At 38.3% G+C, this 14781-nt stretch overlaps 1 protein-coding gene across 1 annotated transcript in view; it reads left to right on the top strand.

The window, feature by feature from the left end:
• Positions 1 to 14781, top strand: part of DCC (DCC netrin 1 receptor) — a 1193354-nt gene that overhangs the window by 102237 nt on the left and 1076336 nt on the right.

Genomic DNA, 14781 nt, shown 5'->3' with positions numbered 1-14781 from the left:
AAACTATTGAGAGCTTGAGGCTTTTTCCATATAAGGAAAGCCTTCACATTGCAGTCACGAGAGCCACCTGGAAGGGTAGTTGTTATCATTCCTATTCTCTATGGCTGTGTAACAGCCTCAGTGAGGTTTGAAGTACCTTCCCTGAGGTCCCACAGATGGGAGTGGGACAGTTTAGAGACAAGCCGACTCCATCCAGGTCAAAAGTCTGTGCTTCTGCTGTTAAGACATTATGTTTATTCATCTTGGACTTCGAGAAGCTCACAACGCTAGATGGTTGATTTGGGCAATCAAAATATTTACACACAAAACAGAATCTTATTCTGCAGTAACAGATAAAGCAAATGAGAAAGATCAAAGCTGAATATGGTGAAATTCAATGTATAATATTGGATGATAGAGCAACTGCTGAGTTAGATAGAGAATACAATTTTCTTATAGACAGCTTTCAGAAAAAGCCTCAGCTTTAATCTTACTATGCTTCAAGCCCCCTGCACCTATTTAAATTGTATTTTGACTGGTCCTAGGCTATATTCTAGAAGGGTAAAGTAAGTTCTAAAGAAAGCCAGTTTACTTTGGAATTTCTATGTGACATTCCCCATACTTACCTACTTATTATAATTTCCCGTTATACTCTGAGCATTAAATTGCCTTTATAAATTTTTGAAGCTATTATGACTTGCATGCAGTGCTCAAGGATTTCATCAAAGATTGCTTTAAGAGAATTCCTATGGATCTCTCTAGGGTGAATTCCCACTTTCATTCAGTTTTACTGTCTCTCTGCGCCAAGATTGTGAAGGAACACGGTACCTCTCAGGAGGTGTCCGTAATGCTACCGCTAGGTTGAAGACGGCTTGGTCCAGCTGTGGCATGGATAGAGGATGTTGGACCCTGCCTGAAGTAAAAGCAGGTTACTCTGAAACTCTCAGTACCTGGGGCAACCAGTGCTCTGTGGACTCAAGAGTAGAGCCTTGACTAGTTTCCCATTCTTGTTAATGGGAAGATGTTCCCAGGTCTTTGGACACTTACCCTTACAAAAGTGTTAATTCAAGGTGGGGTCTGCCTGCTGACCTGAGGTTGCCTCTGGCTATGTTCAGCAGCTATGGGAACTTTCCTTCTTTCTTTTATTCATGATGAATACAAAAGTACCCAATACTGTGGATCCAGCATCAGACTGCCTAATGTTGAATCCAGATTCCTCCACATGTTAGTTAAATGACCATGGGCAACTTTCTGGGCGCCTGTGTCTCCATCTGTCAAGTGGAGATAATAGCCTACCTACTTGATAGGAATTTCAGGAAACTGAATAGATTAATAGATGAAAAATGCTTAGAACATTGGGCTTACTTGTCCAACCTTGTTGACTAACCTTTCACAACTGAACACTTATTCTGTAGCTATATCAGACCCTAAATAGTCATGCATTCAGCCTCTGCTCAAAGTGTCCTATTAGCTTGGAATTCCCTACTCCATCTCCACCTGTTAAAGTCTTACTCATATTTCAAGATCCAACTCAAATACCACTTCTCCCTTGAAGTACTTCCTCTTTTGTGCACCTCAAGCTCTTGTACTGTAATAGCACTTGTACTGTAATATATAATGGCACTTATGCATACATAAATAAGTGTATAAATGTATATAATTACACTTGTACATGTCTAAATGAGTAGGTACGTGTGTGTGCATTGTGAGTGTCTATGATTGTGTGTTTGTATAGGTATATGTATTTATTTATTTCTGTACTAATTTATTTAGCTGTCATTCATTACAATTTACCTTGTTAAATAGGGAATATAAGGTACAAAGTCCCTGACCTCAAGAATTAAACAGAAGGAAGATTTTGTTTTAGAGGTAATATATGCTATGATAAGTGCTGAAATAATTTGGATGAGATACAAGGAACATCTACTATTGTAAATGTGTGTATTTATAGAGACATATATTTACAAATATACAACTGAAATTTGATGAAAAGCCAAATTTCTAAGATAAGTTCCAGAAACAAATTTTATTTCAGAACCAGTCACAGCAGTAGGTTTTAAATAATAAGAAGTCAGGCATTCATTTTTACATACTTTAACAGAACCAAGCACTGTGCCCCAAGGTTTTCACCCCTGAGTACTACAGGGTTCAAAATTTAAATTTGTTGGCTTTCTCATTCTGATCATCACTTGCTTTCTAAGTCCCTCCTAAACTTTTCACACTTCTTCGATACACTTTTTTAACTGAAAATATTCTCCATAACCTTTACAAAAAATAAAGGTTTTTTTTGTGTGTGTGTTTCTTCAGCAGAATCTTTATTATTTTTTTTTTTTTGCATTTAATAGATGATAACTTCATGTCCCTTTTTCTGGGATCAATGTGTCTGACTTGTCACATATAATTTTAGAAGACCTGATTCATCCAGATTGAATGAAATGGAATGGCATCGTTACCATGAACTTATGCACAGACAATTAAACTTATTATGCTTTTTGAGTAAGCTCCCTAATAGATTGACTTTACCTACATTGCATTATTTGACATTTACCATCTCCGTTGTCTTCAGTAGGTCTTGGCAGGAAAGTTGAGTTTGTTTAGGGTTTTATCATTTCTTTTTCATGAAAGATCATTGCCTCTGTTTCTCTGCTTTAAAATGGTATGTCCACATTACCCAGATGATTAGTAAAGAAATTGGATAGAGAACCCAAAACCATTCCCTGAATAGCTTATGCTAAGAAGCATGCAAACCTCATAGTTTTAAGATGTTATTTCTAGCCTGGCTCTTTATACGAGAAAACAAAAAGAAAACAGCCAATGATTATTTAGTGCAAACTGGACCTTTCACGTTTTCTATAGCCATGTCTAACTGATTGACATTAATATAAATAGCATGTATGATATGATCACATGGTGTAAAATTACTTTGGTCTTTCTATTTTCCATCTCTTCTTCTGATTGCAAGTATAAGTAGAGAGATTTATTTTTATCAAATGATAATAGAAGTTATTTCTTGGTATTAGCATATGGATAATTATTTTTGATCTCTATTGACCCTCTGTTCTGATAGTTATTTTATATATAACAAGCATGTTATTTTTTGTTTATTCATTCTAACAAAATTTAGTCTACTGTAGCTCTGTTTGGGGTTTTTACTTAATTTGCCTCAAAGAAAAAAAAGAAACATGCTCCTTTATAACTTACTAATGTAGATTATAGGCATGGTTCTGGGCTTTAGCATTTGTAGCATCCAGTTTTGATGCAATCCTGAGGGAAGTGTTCGCAAGTTTCAGTGTCTTTTCTCTGTAGAATATCACTCTTTTACATTATAAGTATATAAAAAGCCATGGATATTTGTGAACAGACATGCATACTGTTGGTAGGAAGATGCTCCTCAAATAGAATGATTTGTCATTATACACACATGCATCTGTATGCTTAAAAATAGCCATTTATGTTTATCACACACCTTTCATCTGTTAGTTACTTGAAGATACAATTTCCTTGGTTTTAAACCCCTTCCTCTGACTTGAAATGGTTTTGAAATGAGACTTTAATAGGACTTTTCTTTACCTTGACTCAGAGCTTTCACTTGCTTTTAGCCTTTTTTATTCCCCATCCCATTGACTTGCTATCTGTGAGCGTAGAATTCTCTCTGCCTTCCTGGCTCTCAAATGGCCAGAGCAGGTGGGTCAGCCCGTCTCTGTCTTCTGAGTCCAGCAGGATTCTCCCCTCATCTTTAGTGGGAGAACAGAGTGGTGGATGAACTGCATAGGTAGCTGTAAAAAACAAGAAGAGACCCAGTCTGCACAGCATTTCCAATGAAACCATAAGACTCCCGCAAGGTGGAGAATATTTGTATGGTGTGATCACAGGAACCTGCATGACTTACGGGCCTTTGGGGAATTCTGTATTCATTTTTATTAACTTTAATTATAGGAGTACTATAAAAATTTCTCATTCTGTGTTGCATGAAAAATGCAGAAGTTAATTGCTCCTGACATTTAATTGGTTTATGCTTCTCTCTAACACAATCTTGGGCTGCAAGAGACGGGAAACTAGTTGGCATGTTTCTGTGATTGCCGAGGATTATATACCAAGAAATTAGTCTTTTCGTTAGTTCTAAGCGGTGAATTACAAATGCAATTTTAGAAGTGTGGGGAGAGAAATAAAATCTGCGCGTCTGCATTCTACATATGATAACAGACCGACAAGGGCTTCCCCAAATGCTTTGTCTGACTTTGCCAGAATTGCTGAGGTTTTTACGTTATCATTGTACATGTTTAAAAATGACATATTTTTATACCTTTGAGGATGTGTCAGGTTGTTTACAGCCCTGTTACAAGCCATCTGGACCCTTCATAACCTTTTCATATATTTTTTTCAAATATCATCTCATCTGGCATAAAAAAGCATAAGGTGCCTGGCTGTTCCCAATTATAATATGTGATGGCTTGAGGAAGTTGGATTTCAGTGTGGCACAGTGCCCCTCATGTCAGGAGTGGTGAGAATCTCTGGAAAGCATCCATGTACTGTGGTGTGTTCTGAGCTTCAAGGGAGAACATGATAAGCAAAAGTACCAAAAGCCGATGCTAATTTCCATTTGACACACAGTTATGGAGCAAGTACCATAAGCAGGACACTGTGCCAGAATCATAGGCTGTGTCCAGGTGAAGGCGGATGGTAGGTCAGAGTCTAGTAGGTCTGTGTCTTTATTCCAGTCTTACCCCTAGGTTCTTCATGACATTTTTTTTTTCTTAGATTCCATATATATGTGTTAGCATATGGTATTTGTTTTTCTCTTTCTGACTTACTTCACTCTGTTTGACAGACTCTAGGTCCATCCACCTCACTACAAATAACTCAATTTTGTTTCTTTTTATGGCTGAGTAATATTCCAATCTAGAAACAACAAATGCTGGAGAAAGTGTGGAGAAAAGGGAACACTCTTGCACTGCTGGTGGGAATGTAAATTCATACAGCCACTATAGAAAACAGTATGGAGGTTCCTTAAAAAACTACAAATAGAACTACCATACAACCCAGCAATCCCACTACTGGGTATATACCCTGAGAAAACCATAATTCAAAAAGAGTCATGTACCAAAATGTTCATTGCAGCTCTATTTACAATAGCCAGGACATGGAAGCAACCTAAGTGTCCATCATCGGATGAATGGATAAAGAAGATGTGGGTGACCTGCTTTGAGTCACATAGAGTGATATCGGTGGTAGAGCCAAATCAGGCTTTGTCGACTGAAAAAAAAATGCACGTGTGAATTGTGAGTTAAGTTTTATTTGGGGCAAAATGAAGACTGCAGCCCAGGAGACAGCATTTCAGGTAGCTCTGAGAAACTGCTCCAAAGAGGTAGGGGGAAGGTCAGTGTATATGTGATTTTGGTGAAGGGGGAGTACATGCAGTCAAGCACATATTTTTGCAGAAAGTTTTCTGCTAGTCTCATGAAGGTTACTGCTAGTCATGAGGAGAAGACGTCACCATGAAGGATTTTAGTGCTTTTCTAGATAACGCGGAGACGCAAGAATTGAGCCCATAAAGTCGTCTCCTGAAAATACCTATCTGAAGATCTGTTCTGCCAGTTTTTCCCAGAGCACAGAGTGCTTCATTCCTGACCTCCACCCTGAACTCCTTTCAGGGGGTGTTGAAGGTCAGCAGCTGCAATGGCTCATAATTTGATCCTTGTAGAGGTAAATGGCAAGTACCAATTTGTAGGTGACAGCTTTGATGACTTTTTTTAAATTTTATTTTTTATTCAAGTATAGATGATTTACAATGTTGTGTTAGTTTTAGGTGTGCAGCAAAGTGATTGTTATATCTCCATATTTTTTCCGATTCTTTTTCCTTATAGGTTATTACAAAATACTGAGTATAGTTCCCTTTGCTATACAGTAGGACCTTGTTAATCTAGTTTATAAATAGTAGCGGGTATCTGTTAATCCTAAACTCCTAATTTATCTCATTCCTGCTTTCCCCTTTGGAAACCATAAGTTTGTTTTCTATGTCTATGGGTCTATTTCTGTTTTGTATATAAATTCATTTGTATAATTTTTTTAGATTCCATATACAAGTGATATTGTTATGATATTTGTCTTTCTGTCTCTGGATTACTTCACTTTAGTGTGATAATCCCTAGGTCCATCCATGTTGCTGCAAATGGCATTATCTCATTCTAATCCAATACTCCAACTATGCTATTGGATCTACCAACTGCCAACTGCTTCTAAACTGTGCAAAGCCCGTCATAGTTATACCTGTCAATTCATAAAGGGAGAATAGGTGGGTGGGGAAATTGGAGTGGATCATCTAAGTGGAGTTCTGTCTAGACCTGTATGTGGAAAGCTTCCTTCTATACATCAAACCCAAAATCATTGTCAAAGTATCATATTAAGTTTTAAATTTCTTTCTACTTTTTTTTTCTTATGCATCTCTTATTACCTCTCTCATTCCCTGTTTTCCTTTTTTTTTTTCCCACCACTTGTTGGATAGTGTTGATAAGCCCAGGTATTTTCTAGATCAGAAAATTAATAAACCACAGTAGCTTAAACTATGTTACAATATAATATCCTAGCAAAACTCATGTAGTTCTGATATTACTTGTCACTTCCCTCCCCCTGAGGTCTTGATGAGATAGATAGCCAAGTATGGCTAAGATGGTATCCCTCTTCTCTTTCTGCTTCTTCTGTCATCATCCTCAGATGGGTCTTTGGATGTTACAGAGCTCTAAATTCCATTATGATCCATGTCTCCCTGCATTAAAATGGTCCCTTTCCTAAATCAGAGTTAATGCCTAAATTGCAGAGAGTTCCAGTCAGCTTCTGCAGTTATTTCAAGTTTGGTGCTATAATGCAAAGACTTTCGGCCTCAACTACACCATCTACCATCAGAAGGTTCTCTTTTTCATTGCACGTACATCTATACACTCAGGATGCTATGACTATCCCAGAACGTATGACTATCCCAGAATGAAGCAGAAACTTTAGAGGGAGGTAGACTGAATTTGAATTTCAGCGCCACTGGATGACAATTTTGTGACTTTGGCTTGTGGTATCTAAAGTCCTTATGTATAAAGGGAAGATGATACTTATCTTCCATGTTCGTTGGAATACTTTAATAAGTGTTTATTGCCTATGCACATACCATGTAGTCAATAAGGGTCAATATTCTCCATCACCATGCAGCTTCCTTTTTCCCAATATCAGCTGTAAATCCTAAATGTTGGGCTAAAAGATCTCACACTGATTATCTTAGTGGAGCTCTTTAACTGTTTATATTCCATGGTGTTGGTAAAAAGCTGTGTTTCTCCAGCCCATTGTGTAAACCACACTAATTTCCCTTGAAAGGAGAACAGAGAAGAAAGAACCCAACTCCCTACTAAAGCTTGCTCTACTTCCAGGATTGTTTTTTTACTTACTTCAACTTGACAACTTGAGTGAAAGCTGTGCCCCAGTTGACACCTTTGAGACTCTTCCTTTCTCCCCTTTGTAAACTTGGACACAAAGTTCATGGCTGAAGAGCCCAGTAGGTACAAGGAACATATTTAGACTGAAGTGTGGCCTGATGAACAGCAAAAGGATTAGTTTTTCTGACCAAGAAAAGTCTATGTTTTCCTAGAAATAAGTCCCCAAAGGAAAGTGGATAGATTTCCGAATAAAGCAATAACTACATCAGCAACCATCAACAAAAATCTACAAGGCAGATACCTGTTTAATAGACCTGATAATGTCTAACATCCACTGATAGTTCTGAAAAGGGAATTTTTTATGATCTATTTTATTTTTTCTCTTTAGAGGATCTGTGTTACCAACATGTGAATTGATGGAGATCTGTAAATTGTTTGGTTCTCATGGTATTTTATATTTTTAAATGGCCTTTGTAATATAGCATTACTCCTCTGCTATCAGAGAAATTGAATTTGTAAATGAAGAACTTGCTCTGACCATAGTAACAAATAAAGGCATTAAGGTTAAAAATGATAGTTGAGGTTTATTAAGCACTTACTATATGCCAAGCACCATTCTCAATTCTTGACATGACTCATGTCACTTAATTCTGACAATAATCCTATGATGTAGATGCTATTTTTACTCACATTTTATAGATTAGGGAAACTGGGTTCAAAAATTACATATGTTCAAGATCATATAGTAATTTAATAGTGCAGTTGATAGCCTCATCCAGTTCTAAGTTCTTACCCTTTCACTAAGTACTTACAACTGCAAGAGCAGTTAGAGATGATCTAATTTCATCTCCTCATTCTAATAAAGAGGCAGCTAAAGCCCAGAGAGCTGCAGTGATTTGTCCAAGGTCACACAGCTACCTAGTGACAAATGCAGCATGAGAACTCAGATCTGCTTATGCCCCTTAAGGTAAATATATCCCTTTCTCTTATACTACGTCCAGGGTTATTTCTCCCTGTTTACTTTCTGTTCATTTTTTGAAGATTTTTTTTCAGAGAAAGAAAGAGAGGGAGGGAAGAAGGGAGGCAGGGAGGGAAGGAGGGTGAGAGAAAACAGGGAATAGAGAAAGAGAAAGAGGAAGAAATTAAGGAAGGGAAGGAAGGACGGAGGTAGAGAGGGAGGTGGAAGGAGAGAGTGGAGGGAGGAAGAAAGGAAGAAAGAAAAGATGAAGTTCAGATTCAAATCAGTTATAAAAGCAAAATGTTGGGTTTACCTGGTAGAGAGCCTGAGTCTGAGCCGTTCATCACAGCTTCATGGGGAGCCAGAGGAGGTGTGGCTACACATACTGAAGAGAAATACACTTTTGTTCTAAGAGGTCCCCTGCCCTAGGCATGATTCCTCTTATGAGGAGCAGTATTTGCACTTACTCCTTAGTTCTCATAGGTCAACTGCTTACATCACAATACGTTCACTCCGTTTTTCTTCATTTTCTCATAGCTCAGTGCCTTTTCTTCCTCCTAGAAATTGGAGAACATTTTTTTCACATCTTGTATAGCACTCAAAGTATTATCTCACACAAAGCAGCATCATCCATATCTGATATGAAACCAGGAGGCAAACGCTCCACCAAACCAGCTCTTGTTCATCCAAGTCATGTCTCTAGGACCCAGTTGTCTTGGCTCCTGTGCCCATGTCTTCATTCCCCTTGGCCAGGCATTTTGAATGCTATGGTCCTTATCACTCTCTTATCACTTTTTTTTTTTTTTTTTTTTTTTTTTTGCAGTGTGCGGGTCTCTCACTGCTGTGGCCTCTCCCGTTGCGGAGCACAGGCTCCGGACGCGCAGGCTCAGCGGCCATGGCTCACGGGCCCAGCCGCTCCGCGGCATGTGGGATCTTCCTGGACCGGGGCACGAACCCGTGTCCCCTGCCTCGGCAGGCGGACTCTCAACCACTGCGCCACCAGGGAAGCCCCTTATCACTCTTTTAAAAATCTACTTGCATTTCTCTTTTGTCCTTTCTCCCCACACCCCCTTCCTCTTAGCTCTACATCCACCAAAACTGCTTCTCTGCACATTTATTAGCTCTCTAACTTCTTTCCCTGTGAATGTCCATCGCTCCTGCTTCACGGCAGGTTGGTGAGCAGCATTGTGTTTAATTCAACTCAGGTCCACAGACCTGTTCTTTGGCTCTTTTATATGATGATTTCAGAGAATGTGTTAGCAGTGTTAGTGCAGGAAAAGTAGAAAAATAAATTTCTGTTTTTTGCACCATAGTAAGATTAGCTGAAATTATAACAAAGGTGTTTATCGTAATTAGGAGGGAATTTCAAAGTTTACAAAACACATAGAAAGAATGGTCTCAGGCAGAGCCAAAGGGAGATGCACTTGACTCAGAGAAGATATGTTTTAATATGGAAGATTGAAGCCCAACAACAATAAATGACACACATGTTTTTAGAGTGTAATGGATGCTTTAATCAATGTGCTTTTAAATTGAGCTGTTTCCTGATTTAAATTATTACTGTCATCATTAGCATTATTGTTACCAAATTATTGCAGCATATAAACTGGGTACTAGGCATTTTGTGGGAGACAGGGAGCCGTGATAATTCATTATAATTTAAAAAATCTTTATTTCACTGAAATAAAGCACCAGACAAACAAACAAAGGTCTCTTGCTCTTCAATCAGCAGGTATGTTATTAGCCCAACTATGTCTTCTTTAACTCCTGGGAACACTTTGGGGATGCAAAGCATGTCATTCAACAGTGGGGGATTAACACTGTGGTTGGTAAAGCTACACGTATGAGCATGGTAGAAGCAATAGACTGCCTTTGAAATACCTCTTATCTGAGCTGTTCATGATTTAGAAAAGTATGCAGATAGATGAATACTTTTGTCCAGTCTCTTCCTGCTTTCATCGCCAGCTCCTGTTCTCTCTTTGGACCTCTCATTCTGCTGTCTAAACATCGCCATGCCTTTTCAAAATGCCTATGCGCGCCTATAGAACACAAGGAGTGACTAATTTTTACCTGTTCCCTTGTAACTGTGTCTGAGGCTCATTTAACGAGTGCCTGGTAAGCACGAGGCACTGTGCTCAGCATTTTATACATGTTATCTCATTTAGTCTAGTCATCAACCCATGTGGTAGGTGTTGCTATCTCTATTTCACAGTGGAGACACTGAGAATCAGACAGGTCAAATAAAGGCTCACAAACACCCAGCTGGTGGGACAATGCTGGGATTCACACTAGAGTATTTGTGAATTCGAAGCCAGTGCTCTTTTTACCAATTTACATGACCCCTTGAATTTTCTAAGACACCTTTGCTGCTTTTCAGGGTGCTAAAGCACTCTTAAAATTTGTTATTAGAGTAGTAAGGGCCTGTTAATGAGTTTTCACCATCAAAATTGTTTTTTTAGTTTACTTTATTTGGCTTTGTGAACACTTTTCACATAATCAAATGAATTTACCATGGGTCTCTTTGAATTTATTGTTTGTGTGTCTGAAATCCTTATATCAACATAAGGTTCATCTGATCTGTTTTGATCAACTAAGTCTAATCTAAAGCAGAAGATAGCTGTGTTTTTAAATCTCTAATTTGGTAATACTCTAACTGCATCAGAATAGCACTCATCCAGAGTCCCATTCTGACAGATCTTGATTAATTCTATCCAACTCATTGCTGCATTTGTTTATTACCAGTAACTGCTGTAGGTATGCTACAACACGTATTACTTTTGGGAATCCAAAAGTAATTAAAACTTTGTTCCTGCTTTTAAGAAGCTTATGGAGTAGAAAGAAAAGTAGACATTGTTCAACCAAATCAAGAAGTGAGTAGTGTATTGGGGCTAGAAAGAAAGAATGGCTTTTGAGCTGGGCATGGAAGGATTTATTATATTTGAAACATGGATAAGGTGTCCAAAAATATTTTAAAGTAGAGGAAAAAGAACAAGCTGTTCAGAGCATAAAGCAGATAGTGGTAGAGCATAAAGTATATGTAAAACATACGTGGAGCAAAAGTTGTACCTGAAAAGGTGATCTGGGACCAAACTGAGCCTGAAGAGTTTTTTGAACCCCCAAGAGAAGCCCGATCTTAGGGAGGTTTTTAGCATGAGAGTAATAGCAGCCCATCTCTTAGAAACATAATGGTGACAGCTGAATGAAAGGAAAGTGAAAATGGAGAGAAACCGAAGATGGGAAATTATTCAGGGGGTTTCTGCCATGGTCCCTGTGAATGAGGATATATTTCTGGACTAAAGCGACAGTGATGAGGGAGAAAAAAATACATGGATGGAACATTTTTTTTGAAAGTTGATCACAACAAGATCCTACTGTATAGCACAGAGAACTATATTCAATATCCTGTGATAAACCATAATGAAAAGCATATAAAAAAGAAAGTATATATGTATGTAACTGAATCACTTTACTGTACAGTAGAAATTAACAAAACATTGTAAATCAGCTATACTTAAAAAAAAATAGTTGTCATGGCTTAAAAAGTCTGTTATGCATTTGAAACATACAAATATTAAAGAAGTAGAATAAAAACTGGCCAGTTTGATGTGAGATGTAGGAAAGAAGGAAGAGTCCAGTGTGGCTCAGAGGTTCTTGTCTAAGGCAGCCGAGTAGCTGATGATTCTGTTTGCTTGGAAAGAGAAAGCTTGGGACAGACAGTGAGCCTGGGAGGTGATGGATGTGGTTGGAAGCATTGGGAGTGAGGTAGGAATCTGTGGAGGATGATAGTAAAATTCTTCATTAATTCTCATCTCTAATGCATAATGCAAATGGCAAAGGAGACTGTGCAAAACCTCTGTGAAATAAGCCAGTCTATAGAGTTTCCCAGTTACATGATTTCCAGAAGGGAATTTTCAGTTAGAGAGAAACACGGTTCAGGAAGAAATAAAACAATGCTGAAAGAACTCACGCAGTGAATTTGGTGATGGAGAAAACAGTCTCAAATAATATGTCTTTTAACTAAGAAAATCCCAGGCCGTAGCTGAGAGCACCACTGCTTTCATTGGACACTATAAAGCTTCTTAGTTTTTAGAACTTAGTTCTTGTTTTTAGAACCGACAGTTTCCTTATTCTTATGTTTTGATCAGAGTGAGTGGTTTAGTTTCATCCCACAAAAATGGGGGGAGTCAGCCCATCACATATCAAAATATGGACACATATTGAAGTTCATCTTAGGAAGATACTTTGACTTGCCAGTACAAGAGAACTTGTTAGAAATGCTTATTCCAGGACCCCAACCCAAACCTACTGAATCCAAAATCTGATGCAGTTATGCTGGGGAAATCTGAATCAGTTGATGGGACCCAGCAAGCTGTATTCTTATAAGTTCTCCAGAAGATTTTAAAGCTTATTATAGTTTGTGTCACTGCTCTGGACCCAAAGGTAAAAATTGATGAAAAAAAATCTATAAAGGGAAACCAAAAAATAAACAGGAAGAGAACTTCAAAGAAAGTCAGCATTCATTTTCTGTCTATAACAATGAATGAATATTTTGGGGGACTATAGTTGGTCAATCTTATTTCCCTTTCAGTTATCCATTGAACAGATATTTGTTGAGAATCCAATTAGTGCTGCCGGGGACTGAGCTAGGTGTGGCATATTCAACAAGGGAAAAAAACTGTGGTTTAAATTTTTTTTAATTAGTGTTCATCTTACAGCTAAATACTATGTTGTGGTTTAGGAGAATTAGATGGGCTTGACTGATGATGGTTCAAGGGCCAGTTGAAATCCTTGCTGAGCCCTCCTGTAGGAAGTATGTTGAAAGGTGTGGCTCTCTCAGCCTGACCATGAATCCTAAATCCTGGGCCACAACAGTCTTCCTAGGACACACACCTTTATTCACTAGGGAGAATTACCACCCATGAAATGTCTCACCAACGAGCTCCGTGTAACAGAAACATCAACCCCATTTGATTCATCCTGCACTGCCCATTCTAGCTGAAGGGGCGATGGCTTTCTGTCTCTCCATCCATCTTGCTTCACGATCCCTTGGAGCTTAGCTAGAGAAATCATCCCTCAGACTCTTTGAAACCCAAGTGCATTTCAGTCAAGCGCCGGAAATGTCAGAAGTGCCTCTGCTGATTCTTCTTTCTCTTATTTTATCTCTAACACACCTTGTTGCACTGTTTACCACTTTTATCTTCTCTCCCTGACAGCATTTTTTTTTTTTTTTTTTTAGTTCTGTCCAACCTTTGAAAACATTGCTGCTCCTGTTTTGTCGCTAGCTCCCTGGGTTGCCTTGACCACCGCTTATCTCAAAGGTGTTGCACATGTCTTGTGTTTTGTTAATAACGCATCACTCTCGTGATCAGGGGCAGACAGGCCCAGGTCTGGCTACCTAAGCTGGAGGTTTATCCTGCTGACTTGGGTCTCCTTTGATGTATGAGGACATTTGCGGCTCAGTGACAGAGTTTTAGCTTCTCAGAATTCAATGTGCACTATGTGGCTTTTATATTCAAGAGGAACCAAATGAAGAAATATCCCTCTTGCTTCTCGCTTCTCATTTTTGCCTAAGCGCCCTCTGATGCCGTCAGTGTAAAGGAGCGGTTCTTTTGACAATGGATAATATAATTTCACTAAAGAAAAACAAATAATATCAGTCAGGCTGAAGGTGGTCATTCATAAGGTCTTAGGCAGCTTTTTATGTCTCCCCTTTGCCTCATGTTGTATTTGCATAAATGGTTCTTTAATGTGAGGAGAATTGGCTGAAGGTAAAAACAAGTCAAATTCTGAAACAGGTTTAATACTTGGTAATCACTTATGGATGTTATGATTAAACACACTCTTAATCTATTTTTTAAAACTACATAGTCAAAACCAAGTACTATGAGTGGATTTGTTTAGAAGCCTGCAGTATGCGGGAGTGCCGTCTGAACTCACCTGTGGGTTGCATTGGTCCAAAGTCTACTGCTCCAGAGAGTCCAGAGAGGGAAATTAACACAGGGTAGTTCAGATGCCCTGACTGTCCATCTTTCAGTTTCCCTCTGCTCTGTAACATCTGGCCACTAACAGCAGTTTAGTCCTGTCATCTGGACATAAGACAAATAAAAACACAAACGGATTTGAAGTGAAGCACAGATGTATATATGTATGTATTTATTTTCCCACCTTTAATGGTAAGGCAGTCAGTTGAGCCTGTTTTTGTTAATGAGGTTTATGGGTGATATGAGGATTTTATTCTCTTTTAATATTCTTAAATTTATTTAACCAGGTACTTGAAAGATATATATCTATAACACTTTATAGAAAATCTATTAATTAGAGTTACTTTGTATTCGGTAATATTTTAAAATAAAGTTATTTTGCCTTCATTGAAACCCTTGAGTAGAGGGAGTTTTAATTACAGAATCATGCTTGAATATAATATCAATT

This window comes from Stenella coeruleoalba (assembly GCF_951394435.1).
Source record: "Stenella coeruleoalba genome assembly, chromosome: 14".
Taxonomy (NCBI): domain Eukaryota; kingdom Metazoa; phylum Chordata; class Mammalia; order Artiodactyla; family Delphinidae; genus Stenella; species Stenella coeruleoalba.
This window is presented reverse-complemented; position numbering and strand designations above follow the sequence as displayed.